This window comes from Acinonyx jubatus, chromosome C2 (assembly GCF_027475565.1).
Source record: "Acinonyx jubatus isolate Ajub_Pintada_27869175 chromosome C2, VMU_Ajub_asm_v1.0, whole genome shotgun sequence".
Lineage (NCBI taxonomy): Eukaryota > Metazoa > Chordata > Mammalia > Carnivora > Felidae > Acinonyx > Acinonyx jubatus.
In genome coordinates this window covers 90,023,271-90,039,187 of record NC_069384.1, presented here as the reverse complement: position 1 = coordinate 90,039,187, position 15,917 = coordinate 90,023,271, and the positions used below count along the sequence as shown (strand labels likewise).

At 35.2% G+C, this 15,917-nt stretch overlaps 1 protein-coding gene across 11 annotated transcripts in view; it reads left to right on the top strand.

The window, feature by feature from the left end:
• NAALADL2 (N-acetylated alpha-linked acidic dipeptidase like 2) overlaps positions 1-15,917 on the top strand; it is a 1,320,599-nt gene that overhangs the window by 583,258 nt on the left and 721,424 nt on the right. The gene's annotated exons all lie outside the window — the stretch shown is intronic.

The following is a 15,917-nucleotide window of genomic DNA, read 5'->3' as shown; positions in this document are numbered from 1 at the left end:
TTGGAAGTCATAATTTTTAGTCTTCAGAAAGTAATGTTTATTCTCCGATTCAGTTTTTACAATCCTGCTCTTTCGATAGGTGGGGATACACAGTATCATTTCAAAACATTTTAAGGTGATTTCTAAGAGTTATTTTTTGTTCTCTAGGTCAGTGCTTCTTTCATGTGCGTATATTACCCGGGGGAATTTGTTTAAATGCAGATTCTGACCTAGTAGATTTGAATCAGGGCTTGAGATTCTAAATTCCTAACAGAATCCAGGCAATGTCATGTTGTTGGTCCTTGGATAGCAATTTGACTAGCAGAGATCTATTATCCTTGTTTGTTTCGCTATAAAAACAGTAAGAACAATGTCAAAATCAACTTTTTCAGAACTCTGAAAATATCTAAAGACTTGCAACAATCCAAGGAACATTATTCAAAAAAAAACAAAAACAAAAACAAAAACATGAATTTCAGTAAAGGCAGCAACTTTTGTGACATTTTAGCTTTGGCCTATTTTCATCCTTCTTTTTCCAGTACTGTGGTAGCCTTAAAACTGTCAGCCCTGTGACCACAATGAAAGCCAGCACTCTAGCAGTCAAGGAAAGGGAAAAACTTGTTTTGGAGCCGCCAAAACAACATTCTCAGAGAATCGTTATTTGGCCTTTCTGGTCATTCTAGAAACCTACATTACCAAGGCGTGGCTTTTTTTTGTTTGTTGGGGTTTTTTAACTGCATTTAGAGCTTGCTTAGTGCAAACAAACTTTTCTCCTGGGGTATTGTTCATAAACAATCAGTGACATATATTTCATATCAAAGCTGCCCAAGGAAGTAATGAGGTTTGGAGAGACAAGAAACTGACCAAAATAAATTAAAAATAAAATCTGGGGAATGAGATGCTTATTGGGGGCTTGGGGAAGCTTAGAAGGCTATGCACATGTGTAAAACTATGTGAATGTCCCCAAAAGATCTAAGAATCACCTCTCACTTCTGGCTGACATTGAATTTCTATTAAAACAGGAAGTGAAAGTTAAGGCAATACTGTAAACTGCCTGCCTGAGAATTAAAGACATACCCAGACATGCACATACAGCCCCTTGGCTAAGTCTGGGGAATATGTTGCTTCTAGGCATTTAAGAGAATCTTTTCATGATCATTAGATGACCACTAAGCTGACCAAGCAGAAACTTCAGTTGAAGATGGTGAAGAATACAGACTTTATAAATTAAGAAAATCATCAATAAAACAGCAACAAACACAGTTTTCCAAAGTTGCCACATTATATGATTTAAAATACTCTTTTTTCAATAAAAAATTATAAGATATGGAAAGAAAAAAAAATAGATCATTCTAAGGTACAGGGTATTAGCCAAAACATCATGTAGCTACATCCTTGGCTTTTTCTCTAAAACATGCTTTCTTAACAGTATATTTCTTAATTTTAGATGTTATTTGCAACCAGATTTGCTTGATAATTCTCCAAATCATCAAGGCCTGCTTATTTTTTGTTTAAAAATTACTTTCTTTCCTCTTGTTTTTTTTTTTTTTTACCTTACGTAGCAAGTAGAAGCCAGAGCATACCATCTTCATCTACAAGTTAACTTTAATCACACCAGCACAGTCCCTCTTATCATGTAAAGTGATATATATGGCAAAGATTGAAAATGATTAGGATATCTAAAAATTCCATTATTCCACTAACATATTTATTACCACAAATAAAGTAAAAATGAAAGAACAAAGGAACAAAAAGACATATAATATATAGAAAGCAAATAGAAAAAAATGTCAGATTTGAGGCATACCTGATTATCAGTTAGTTAGAGATTGACAAAATAGAGTTTTAAAAAATACACCAAGTATAAGCTGTCTACAAAAGACATACTTTGGTTCAAAGATACAGAGACACAAGTTGGATGTAAGGGATGTAAGTTATGTTTTATGTAAAGAGTAACCAAAAAAGAATTGTATGTAGTAGCATATAAATACATGTTAAAGCAAAAACTATTGTTACTAACAAAGGACATTTTATAATGATAAAAGGGTCAATCTGTTAAGAAGACCTAACAATTATAAACATGTATACTTAACAAAATATGTGAACTAAACTGACAGAACTAAGGGAAAAATAGATAACTGTAATAGTTGGAGACCTTAGTACCCCTCTTTCAATAACGCATACAACTAACCAGATCAATAAGTAAAAAGAAGGCTTGAATACTATCAGTCAGTTAGATTTTATAGACATCAAAGAACACTCTACAAAACACCAACAGAATATGCATTCTTTTAAAAGGCACATGAAACATTTTCATTTTTTTTTTAACATTTGTTTGTTTGTTTATATTTATTTGAGAGAGAGAACATGATGAGCAGGGGAGGGTTCAGAGAGAGAGAGAAAGACAGAATCCCAGTCAGACTCTGCACTGTCAGTGTGGAACACAATTCAGGGCTTAAACCCATGAACTGCGAGCTGACCTGAAACCAAGAGTTGGATGCTTAACCAACTGAGCCACCCAGGCACCCCTGAAGCATTTTCTAAAACAGATCATATGTTAGGCAAAAAAAAAAAAAAAATATATATATATATATATATATATATATATGTAATTATAATTATAATAAAAAAGGAAAAGAAAAAGTCTCAGTGAATTTAGAAGGATTGAAATCATACAAAATATGCTGACTATAACAGAATGAAATTATAAATTGATTAAAAAAGGCATTTGGGGAAATACACAAATATGTGAAAATAGATAACCAATAGATCAATGAGGTAATCACAGGGAAATTAGAAAATACTTTGAGATGAATGAAAATGAAAACACAACACACCAAAATGTATGAGATGCAGTGAAAGTAGTACTCAGAGGGAAATTCATAGCTGTAAATACCTTCTTAGACAAAGACAGTATCAAATCAAAACCTTAACCTTCCACTTTAAGAAACTAGAAAAACAAAAGAGCAAACTAAACCCTAGCAAGCAGAAAGAAAGATATAAACAATAAAGAAATTAGAGTGAAAATAGAGATTAGAAAAATAATAGTTAAAACCAATTAAACAAAAGATCAGCAAAATTGATAAACTTTTAGCTAGACTGACCACTAAAAGAAGGGAATAAATTCAAATTACTAAATCAGGAATGAAAGAGGGGGCATTACTATAGACATTATTGAATGAAAAGGATTATTAGGTAATATTATGACAATTGTATATTTAAAAATTAAATAAGTAGACAGATTCTTAGACAACTACTAGAACTGACTCAAGAAGAACTTGAAAATTAGAATAGACATATAAGAAATAAAGAGATTGATGGGGTGCCTGGGTGGCTCAATAGGTTAAGCGTCTGACTTCGGCTCAGGTCACGATCTCACAGTTCATGGGTTTGAGCCCCACATCCGGCTCTGTGCTGACAGCTCAGAGCCTGGAGCCTGCTTTAGATTCTGTGTCTCCCTCTCTCTCTCTGCCCCTCCCCTACTCACACTCTGTCTCTCTCTCAAAATAAATAAACATTAAAAAAATTAAAAAAAAAAAAAAAAAAGAAAGAGATAGAATTAATCAGAAAAACTTTCCTCTAAGAACAGCCTAGGCCCTGATCACTGGAGAATTCTAACAAATCTTTTTTTTTTTTTACTTTTTTTTTTTAACGTTTATTTATTTTTGAGACAGAGAGAGACAGAGCATGAATGGTGGAGGGTCAGAGAGACGGAGTCGCAGAATCTGAAACAGTCTCCAGGCTCTGAGCTGTCAGTACAGAGCCCGACGCAGGGCTCGAACTCACGGACCGCGAGATCATGACCTGAGCCGAAGTCGGCCGCCTAACCGACTGAGCCACCCAGGCGCCCTTCAAACAAATCTTTAAAGAAGACAACACCAACCCTTTACAAAGTCTTCCAAAAAATACTAGGAGAGGGAGTAATTCTCTACTCATTCCATGATTTAAAAACCATTCCAAGACAATAAAAGAAAAAAAAAATATCCTTTATGAATATAGATGCAAACATCCTCAACAAAATGCTGGCAAACTAAATCCAGTGACATAAAATAAGGATTCGGGACACTTGGCTGGTTCAGTCGGAAGAGGATGCCACTCTTGATTTTCAAGGTTGTGAGTTTGAGCCCCATGTCAGGTGTAGAGAATACGTAAACAAACTTAAAAATAAAGATTAGGGGCGCCTGGGTGGTGCAGTCGGTTAAGCGTCCGACTTCAGCCAGGTCACGATCTCGCGGTCCGTGAGTTCGAGCCCCGTGTCAGGCTCTGGGGCTGATGGCTCAGAGCCTGGAGCCTGTTTCCGATTCTGTGTCTCCCTCTCTCTCTGCCCCTCCCCCGTTCATGCTCCGTCTCTCTCTGTCCCCCAAAAAAATAAATAAATGTTGAAAAAAAAATTTTTTTTAATAAAAAAAAATAAAAATAAAATAAAGATTAAACTCCATGACCAAGTGGGATTTATCCAAGGAATGTAAGGTTGATTCAATATTTGAAAATGAATACTTGTAATGTACCACATTAATAGAATAAAAGACAATACATGATCATCTATATAGATGCACAAAAACTTCATTTGATGAAATTTAACACTTCTTCATGATAACAATATTCAATAAATTAGGAATAAGAGGGAACTTCCTCCACCTGATAAAGAATATCTATGAAAAACCCACAGCTAATATACTTAATGATGACAGACTGCATGCTCTTTCCCTAAGATCCAGACAGAGACCAGAATGTCCCCTGTCACCATTTCAATTTAGCATTGTACTGGAGGTTTTAGCCAGAACAACTAAGCATGAAAAACAAAAGACATTCTGATTGGTAAGGAAACAGTAAAGCTGTATTCACAGATGACATCATCTTTATAAACATTAGAGAAAAAAAAAAAGGATGATGGATGGGAGGTAACTGCTCATGGGTGAGGCATTTCTTTGGGGGTTGATAAAAATGTTCTGAGAGAATTGTACAGCTTTGTGAATGTACTAAACATTCTCTGAATTGCACACTTAAACAGATGAACCGTATGTGAATTATACTTAAAATTACAGAAGTGTCATGGAAAAAGGAGTGAATTGAACCATAAAATTGCTGTTAAAGAAGAGTATGTCAGTGGTGCCTGGGTGGCTCAGTTGGTTAAGGGTCAGATTTTTGGTTTCAGCTCAGGTCATGGCCTCATGGTTTTGGGAGTTGGTTCCTCAAATGGGGCTCTGTGCTAGTGACGTGGAGTCTGCTTGGAATTCCCTTTCTCCCTCTCTCTGTGCCGCTCTCCCACTTGCGCTGTCTCTGTCTCTCTCAAAATAAAAATAAATAAACTTTAAAAAAGGTAGAGCATGGCAATTAACTTCTAAATGGATGACAGTCACTATCATATTACTCTTGTATTTAGATTCCATTTAAAATAGAAGGGGATCTGTTTTATGCCAATATATACAATTGATTGGAAATTATAGCTCTATAATTATTTAAATTTGCAATAAAAACTGTCAAATTAAAAATGTGCAAAAAAGAAAAATATGCTTCCTGAGGTTTCCAGAGATGGAGAAGTGAACTGAATCTCTTAATTTCTAGGGTATGGAGAGTGTTATGATGGGAATGAAAAAGAAAAAAACAAAAATCACCTTGTAATCAAAGTCCTAAGATCAACAGTTTGGAGTTCCCCTGGGAGCTTGCAGAATCTCTGAACCCACCCTGGACCTACTGAATCAGATTTTACATTTACAAAGAGGCCCATGTAATTCTTAGATACTTTGAAGTCTGATTCTACATTTACAAAGATGCCCGTGTAATTCTTAGGTACTTTAAAGCCTGAGAAGCAAAGGCCCTGATACCTTTGACTCCTCACTGGTTTTGCTGCCTGGCTTGCTTTCTGTTTTCCTCTGTCTCTCCTCTGGGAATGCGGTTACCTTAAATTCAGTTTTGCTTCTAAGGCCCAAATAATTCCTGCTAGACACCCTATACAGATAGAATCTATATTTTCTTTGATGGCACATTTCTAACGTTACCAGATCAGATTATCAGTTGCTCTATTTCCTTCCAGGGGAAGAGGAGAGATCCAATTGTCTCAACTGTTTCAAATGATTTTTTTTTAATTCAAATAAATTCAAACTTTAAATGTAGCAAGTTTATATTCATATTGGTCCCTAGGTTTTGTTGATTCTAAGCTTGGAGATGGTTTTCTCACCTCTCCTTGGATCGCCCCATGTTTCCTTACCTCTGGAATTTGGGAACCTAATTTCCTAATTGTTTTCTCCCCCTGTCAATATCATTGTATCTGAGTTTCTGCAAAATTTCAGATCCATAAGTCATGTTATTTCTTACCATTGCATCCCAGTTCCTTTTTATTATTGTTACTGTTCTTTCATTTTTATTTTCTGTAACTAACTGGGATTTTAGGAAGGTATATAGAAGCATATATTCATTACACCATCTTTACCTAAAAGTCTTCTGATATTTATTTATATATGTATGTATGTATGTATTTTAAATTTTATTTTTATTTATTTTGAGAGAGAGAGAGAGAGAGAGAGACAGAGTGTTTAGTAGGGGAGGGGCAGAGAGAGAGAGAGAGAGAATCCCCAAGCAGGTTCTGCACTGTCACCATGGAGCCTGATATGGGGCTCAATTCCATGAACAATGACATCACGACCTGCAACAAAATCAAAAGTTGGACCCTTAACTGACAGCCACCCAGGCACCCCATTTTCTGTGATTTTTAAAATTATCTTTGATAAGTAAAAGAAACATTGGAAATATATTATGTTTCCATTTCTTGGATTACTAGTAAGGTTGAATTCTTTCCCATGGGTAGGTTTTCTAATTAAATTGTGAATTGTCTGTTTGAATGAACTTATTGTGCTGGTTTCTTATGTTTTTTTCTTAGGATTTTTCTGGAAGTTTTTAACATAAGGTGATAATTTCTTGCTTGTCAACTTTGCTATAAAGATTTTATCTAATCTATTTGATTTTTAATTTTGGTTACCGTTTTTGGTCTGTAGAATGTTATAATTTTGATTTACTATATCCATTTTTAATGTACTTTGGTTCTCTTCCATATTTCATGTGTCATATACATATATTTATTTTTTTCTTCTCTATTTTTTTCTCTTTTCTGGAATATTAATTTTTAAGTGTAATTTTCTATAACATTATATACAAACTCTTTAATCCAGCTGGGATTTATGTTTATGACTATTATAAATTAGGTGTTTAAGATGACTGTGTTTTGTTTCTGATATAACCAATTTTCCAACTTTTACTTATTATTATTATTATTATTAATGTTTATTTATTTCTGAGACAGGGAGAGACAGAACATGAGTGGGGGAGGGGCAGAGAGAGAGGGAGACACAGAATCGGAAGCAGGCTCCAGGCTCTGAGCTGTCAGCACAGAGCCCGACGCAGGGCTCGAACTCACAGACCGTGAAATCATTATCTGAGCCGAAGTCGGACGCTCAACCGACTGAGCCACCCAGGCGCCCCCAACTTTTATTTATTAAATACACTTATGTTTTATTGCTAAAATAATGCCTTTATCATGTTAGTGTCATAAATTTTTCTTTGGTCATATTTCTTTAGTTTCATTCTACAAAATTAAAGACACTCTGAATTGATTGTTTTAACCTTTTAATCTACCCATGCTAAGTGAACTTTGTGAAAATGACACTCCTTAACAGTGTGGTAGTAGCTGTTGTTCAGTCAGGAACTTTGATAATTAAAGTTTCTGGGCTTTGTTTGTTTCATTTTGGTTTTGGTATTTTTACTCCCTTGTGTTGACATGCCTATGATAATTCCATTCTTCAAAAATTTATTATAAGTGTACTTAAATACTCAAATATCACACTTGAGGGATTTTCTCATATTGAGAATCCATTTCCTAAAAAATACCATGTACTTTAAAGGTATGACATGTATATAAATATACAATTTCCCCTTGAAAAATCTAAAAATAAAACCAGTGTTAGATAAATTTTGTCAAGTTGCCCAAACCCACTTCTACATTTGAGTCAGAGGTTTTAGATAAAATCTTATTCAAATCTTTGGCATAATTTTTCCTTTAATATTTTCACAAAATGATATAGATCAAAGAATGAAATTACCTGACACAATTTTATATGATTAAAGCATAGGTGAAAAACGCTGGCATTTTACAAATAGTCTATGCCAAATTCCTTTATCTGATGTTCACTTTCAAATAGTCACAACTGGCAAATGCCTAGTTTTAAATAACACATTTGTGTGTGACCTTTTAAGAAAATTACCTATGTCTTTGTTTAGAGTGCAGAGGGCATGGATTTCACAGAGCATTTCCCACTAAATGGAGTATATTACTCCAATATCACGGCCATGTTGTCAGGAAGTGGCACTTCATTAAGATAATGTGACCTTTAGAATATTCTTCAACCTTTTACTGTGTCTTTGGTAGTGGGATTTGTACTTTAATTTCTGTGACTTTTTGATAAGATGAAAGTAAAATGTAATTGAAGGCTATATTTTTTATTTCCTTTCAGTTATACATTGTGTGTGTGTGTGTGTGTGTGTGTGTGTGTATTCTTCTTAAAATGCAAAAATAATCAGGTAAAGGATTTTTGTTCAAACTAGGGATTGTCTGCCACGTAAATGTCTTTTAGAGTTAAAATCAAATTGGCGAGTTTATGCCTATTGTGGAAAGAAAAAAAAGCGAAAATGGCTTTGTAGAAGAAATAAAAAAATTGTTTTTATTTTCTCTACCACATTTTTTTTTAAAATTGGGAAGGGTCCCTGAAGCCTTTTTCTTGCTTCATGATAACAACAAAATAATATTTTTTCAGTGTATTTGCTGTGGTAAATTAAAATTGTTCATTTAGAGTGATCATCAAAGTAGATATCCAACTTATCAAACCACTTTTATGGATGAGTCAAAGTACGCAATTTAATGGAAAGGGGAGAAGAGATAAGTGCTCTGGTGAGGCCAGACGTAGCATTTCTCAGGAACCACTTATGTGTCACTAGGTTAATTTATAGGATTGAATTGTATGGTCATAATTGAGTATTTCACTTGAGTGTCTTGAAAGATATCTAGCGCCAAGTATTATTCCTATTTTAATTTGTAGACACTCATATGTGCCAGAATATGTATTTCTTAATCACAGCTGTGACAGTTGTAACACTGAGATTATCTTTGTTATATTTAAAATGGGGCATTTATATTATACCCTGCACATTGGCAGTATTAAGTAAAATGGCAGAACCAAATAATGGCAAGAAAGCTGAAAGGGATTTTTTGGTTCTTCTACCAGATCACATATCTCTGACATACCATTTAGGTTTTCAAACTTTAGTTTCTCTATTAGAAAAAAAAGTAGCAGTGTAAGTTAGGAAGTAACAAAACTATAGGTGTTTTAAAAATAGAAGTTGATTTTTCTCATGTAACCAGAAGATAGGAAGTGGGTAGTCCAGGACTGACGCAGCTACTTGATGGGGCCACCAGACACTCCATCCTTTCTGTCTGTCTTCTGTTTGTGGTTGTGGCCCCATTGTTGCAGGATAGCTGCTTAAGTTTCTTGCACCATGTCTGCCTTCCAGGCAGGAAGAAAGAAAAGACTATGTTGTGGGTTTTTTTGTTTGTTTGTTTGTTTTTGTTTTTTTTCCTGATGAGGTGTTGCCTGTTCATTGGGAAAGGAGATTCATCCCTAGTAGACTTATCTCTATATACCTCATTAGCCAGAATTGTGTCATTTAATATCTTCTAACTTCAAGAGAGGGTGGGAAGTCAAGCATTCAGCTTTATGGACTCTATAATAGAGGAAGATAAGGGAGAAGGCTCTTGAGAAGGGGTATTGATTAAGCTAATCTATAATATTGGCCACAATTCAATACAATATATATGTAAAGTCTCTTTAATATACTGAGGTTCTAGCAATAATATAAATTCAGTTGAAAGGGGTTAATATTGCTATTATATTTTATAATGACCACACCTAATTGGGAATGTTGTCTTTAGTTCTGAATGCATATAACAGCTAATGTACCTTCAAAAATATATAGGGAGGATGTAAGTTGTATTGAATTTGTCATGTAAGGAAGTGCTAAAGGAGGTAGGATTATTTTACTTAGAGAAGATAGGATTGGGTAGAGGCCTAAGAGTTATTCAAAGTTTGAAAGGAGGAATATGTTTATTATGGGTTCATAAAATTAGCAATCATGAGGAAGGCAGTTCTGAGGTTGTTATAAAAGAATTTCCTAAGAATCAGGGCTATAAAATGTACTCCTGTTGAATTAGAAATGGCCTAACAATCTGTTAATTTCCTATAGATTGAAGAGGGGAAATTCTCATGTTGATAATCCCCTCCAATTCTAAGATTTGCTGGTTTTTTCCATGTTTTATTATGGCCTGTATTAGAGTTCTTCAAGAAACGAAACAGAGAGAGAGGGAATGTTACAAAAGCTGACGTCCCACTGCAAAGGCCATGAGGTAGGAAGAATTCTCTCTTCTCTGGAAGTAGGTCAGCTTTTTTTTGTTCTAGTCAGGCCTTCAACTATTTAGATGAGTGTCACTCATATTATGGAAAGCAACCTGCTTTACTCAGTCTACCTATTTATTTTATATTAAAATGTTTTTAATGTTTATTTTTGAGAGAGACAGAGAGACAGATTGCAAGAGGGAGAGAGGCAGAGAAAGAGGGAGACACAGAATCCAAAGCTCACTGCAGGCTCTGAGCTGTCAGCACAGAGCCCAATGTGGGGCTTGAACCCATGAACTGTGAGATCGTGATCTGAGACAAAGTCAGACGCTTAACCGACTAAGCCACCCAGCCGCCCCCAGTCTACCTATTTAAATGTAAGTCTTCTCCAAAAACATCCTCACAGAAACCTTACCCAGAGTAAGTTTTGACCAAATATCTGGGGACTCTGTGGCTCAGTCAAGTTGACCCATAAAATTGACCATCAATCATATAGCCGAAAATGGAGACTTCTTCAATGGTGTATAAATTTTATATTGCCACATAACAAGTTACCACAAACTTAAAACAAAATTTTTGTCTATTTCTATGGGTCAAGAGTTCAGGCATAGCCTAGCAAAGTCCACTGCTCTGGGTTTCACAAGGCTACAACACAATTAATAAGGCTGCATTTCTTTCTGGGAGCTTGTGGTCCTCTAGAGGTGGATGTTGGAAGATTCCAGTTCTTCGTGGTTATAGAACTGAGCCCTTCATTTCCTAGAGGTCACCTGTAGTTCACTACTCTGTGCCCTCTTAATGGACAGTGAATATCAAAGCAGCTTGCCTCTTCAAGGTCAGCAAGAAAGACTCTCACTCCAGTCAGCTAAGACAGTCTTATATAACATAAGCTAATCATGGGAGTGACATCGTTTGTCACATTCTATTATTTACAAGCTAGTCACACTATTGGAAGTGAGAGTGCACAAAGGTATGGACACTAGGAAGTGAAAATTATTGGGGTCACCCAAGAATCTTTCTACTACAGATAGTTCTTGGAATTGACTTTTTGAAGTACAGTGAAGGTTAAGCTTGACTGTGGCTTTCATATATCCATTTGGCTCTGAAGCTTAATTAAGGACCAGCCAAACAAATAAAGGGGAAGTTTGACAAAAGCAGAAGAGGTGTTTTTACTCCTAATTGTAGTTAATAGAGGTTGCTTTGACACTAGCTACTTTGGAGTAGTGAGGACATGACTTTAAGGTCATGGGAGATTGTTTCTCATTGAGATATTACTCATTCAAAAATAACCTAATGAGGAAAGAGCTCTCATGCTCCAGATTGCATCTATTAGAAAAAATAAAAAGGCAGAAAATAATAAATACAAATTACAAACATGGTAGGGCTTTAATGATGTTGTTAGTTTTTATAGTCAACAAAAGTGCCTGAAATAACCATCCCTATATTAAATTTATATAGACTGAGTGATGTCCATTTGAAAAGCCACAGTGACTCTAGATGTATTCCTATAGTTCAAATAAATAGAATATGTTAGTACTTCTTCCACCCAAGCCCCTGTTGCCAAATCTCCAAATATATATATATATATATATATATATACATATATATATATATATGTGTGTATATATATATATATATATATATATATATATATATATATATATTATGGTAGAGCTAGTAACTCAGAGAGTTCCAGTAATGTAGGAGTCTTTCTGTATTTTCCCTGACTCTCTTCACTATTCTTACCCTATTGACAATTTATAACCCCTGCACCATCTGGGGAACAGACTGTTGGCTGCCAAGTAGACTCATTAACATTCCCCTCTAGGAACTCTTGCTGTTTAATTAGGCTGTCTGCTGGATTCAGGCAGTGAGAGCCTTAGGTGGCTGTGTAACAAATCCATGACTCCATGCATTCAGATGTCAAGGTCACTAAGATTCTTGCTTATATTCAATACAAGAAAGGGAATCCAGACCATTGGCTGCTAAATCCAAATCATCAATGACTTCACCTTAAAGATGACTTTCCATTGTTAATTGAGACACTAAGTTATCCCCCACTGAATTCACTGCTGTCACTACTGTGTTTGACAATATTCTAACCCTTAGCCATCGGGTCTGGCCTTCAGACCAACCTTCTTGCCCAAACCAGTCAATAGTGTTTGTAGAGTACTATCCAAGCCCAATACTGAAATTTCTATGTGCCATAAGTAAATGCATCTGATTAATTGAATTCTCTGAGGACAGATTGTTGAAAGTGTTAGCATTCCAGATGCACTTAAGTAGAATAAATGATCTTCTTTTCAAATGCCAAATTGCTGAAGTTCTATTGCAAGAAAAATACCTCTCAATTGAATTATTCTGTTCATTTGAATACACTCTTTCTAATCATCACTAGTTTAAAGAAAAAAGGAAAACAGTCATTATGCAAAATATGTCTGCTTAGGGTTTTCCAAAGGGACAGAAGCATCACAAGTGTATGTCAACCAACTCTAGCATTTCTTGGCTGAGTTAAGTAATCCATCTATCCATCTGTCTAGCCATCCATCTGCCCATTCATCCATCCATTGATTCATTCATCAAGTATTTATTGATCATTTGCCTTTGAGTAAGCACTGGGCTAGGTGCTATCGATATAATGGTAACTCAAAATAGACAAAGAACAAGTCTCCATTCTTGTGGAGGAGGCAATTATTAATCAAATAATCATGAAAACAAAATACAGTCACAAGAGTAGTAAGTACACATACCTACTTACATGAGATCTCATAATCAGAGTGTTGGCCTAATCTGGTGAACAAGGAAGTATTCCCTGAGGAATGTGTTTGAAATGACGATGTAGAAATGATAAGATGAGGATAGCTAGGCAACATTTAGGGGAGAGGGGCAGGAAGAGGATTCTGAAAAAGAGAAAAAGCACAGCATATGCCCTGTGTCAGTGGACCATGGCACATCTGAAAGAAAGCAGGTAGTTGGTTTTCAGAGAGGAAAGGGAATTTCAGTGTGTGAACTCTAAGGAAAGGCTTCCTGAGTCCACCTACATTGCTAGTCTTAAACTATTTTATCTACTGGAGCTAGAGAATCACCTTCCAGGAGTATCCTTAACATCAGGACCTGCACTATTTTCCTCAAGCTGTCTAAGCCTAACCCTCTCTCTAAAAGAAAAAGAGTGAAGAGATTAATGGGCTCAGTTTTACTTCTTTCCACACCTAGCAGTCTTGACTAGTAAAGGGTATTATGAATCTTCATAATCCTCATAGGGAACTAGGAGTTGTCAGCAGCATTGCTTTAAAATTGGTCTTTCTGGTAGTCTAACAAAATGTTTGGGCCAAGAAATAATTTTTGGTGTTAAGCTTTAATTAAAATAACTATACTTTGTATGAAGACAAAGCTTTTCAAACTGTTTTACCTATTTCTGTTTTTGTCTTCAAACACTTTTATTAAGCCCTCTTTTTTCCTCATTCTGTAAATGAAATATTCTGTTCCCTCTCTTTAATAATGATAGTACTTATTATAATATAATATACAACAAAATATAATAATAATTATTATTTTGGTGATGACATATGTCAGTAGTGAAGGCTAAGATGTGTTTTAAGTAGTTTCAGTTCATTAAAAAAAAAAAAAAGCAGCCCACCAAATTGGCATTAATCAAACAGTAAGATTTTTGAGAGAGAGAGGGAAACTCACCAGCTACAGGGGAAATCATAGTCGGGGTTCAATATATATGAGTCCCTTTCCATCTAATTATTTCAGTTATAAAGGTATTTGTGAGGGGAAAAGAGGAAGAAAACTTGTTTAGTACAAATAGAATTTCAGCTATTGGTTTTCAAATGCTGCGAGATGATTTCTGTTTTGTAGGCTTCATTACAAAAAAAGATTACCAAGTATTTGTCAGATAACTCACAGCTGGAAAATGCTATATATATCGTGTGGCATTGTTTTAAAGACTGTCAATTAATACTTTTACTCTGGAAATTTCTTGAGATACTCTTAATTATATTAATAATGCTATAATAGTTAACACTTAATATTGCTCATGTTTATACAGGTAATATAACCAGAAAAATGATACAAATACAACTCAAAGTTATCTTTAAAACATGGGAATTATAGTTAATAGCTGTATTACACTGGCTGTTACATTATGTTAGCTACAAGGTATAGTACTACAACATGATCTGGGAGCCAAGCTGGACCACAAGCTGTCTGGGGGTTTATAAAGAAATCCTTTAAAAAGCCATAATAGTTTTGAAGTTTTATGCATAGTAACAGAGTTGTAATCCAATTTTTTTTTCTTTTTCTGTTTGGGAATATGAAGTATTTAAGAAATGAGCAGAGCAGGGCAGTAGCACTCATTAAAATGCTGGAAAATATTACCAACGGGAAAAGCCTAAATGAATTGGAATTAGTTCATGTGCAGATGAAAAAGCTAATGGTCTTTTCATAAGTCAATAATAATTTTAAGCAGCCGGGAAAGTGTTTTATGAGCAGGATTGCGATCAGCTGGTTTTATTATTCAGTAATAATAAAGTATGGGAAAATAAATCTAAATTGGAATTTGAAACAGGAAAATATTCTGTCTATAGCAGATGTCCATTGCTGTATGTATGTTTTCCTGTTTAAAGTGTTGTTCACAAGCACCTTAAGTGCACAGCTTTACGGTCTTCCTCTAGGGCAATCTTCTTCTAGGGCAATCTGTAGACTGTTTCATATATGTGGAAAGAGAATGCAAGATAAAGGAATATTAGCAGTGCCCATATTGGAATCAAGAGACATCTAAATTGTAGGCTTTTTTTTTTTCAGTCTTAGGGTATTTAGATGATCGCATTGATTTCTCACAGGTATGGAATAAAATCAGTAATTCAATTTAATCTGAACAATTGTGTGAAAATATATATATTTAAAACTACAAAATTATATGTTGCAAACCCGTGTGCTCGTGGTCATGTAATTTTTTGCCTGTTTTGACCATTCCTAAGTTGTTCTAATGAAAACTTTTCATTAAAGGAGATAATAGGGGTGCCTGGGTGGCTCAGTCAGTTGAGTATCCAACTTTGGCTCAGGTCATGATCTCGCGGTCCATGAGTTTGAGGCCCATATCCAGCTCTGTGCTGACAGCTCAGAGCCTGGAGCCTGCTTCAGATTCTGTGTCTCCCTCTCTCTCTACCCGTCCCCTGTTCACGTGGGCTCACTCGTGCTCTCTCTCTCTCAAAAATAAATAAACGTTAAAAAAAAAGAGAGATATGTAGATGCACTTGGGTAAATACAGAACTCTCCAACTGTATTCAAGCATTCAAGCAGATGGGATTTAGCCACAACTTGTGCTCATTCAACATGATTATTGGAAGAGCTGGAGCACAGGTATGAGAGACATAGGAGGTTTTTGATAAGTTTAAGAAGAAAAAAAAAGTGGAAAGGAACTCTTTATTTTCTGCTATTTAACTTTTAAAGAAAAAGTAATTATTGTGAGAACAGGAGAAAAAGTGTTAACTTTCAGTGATG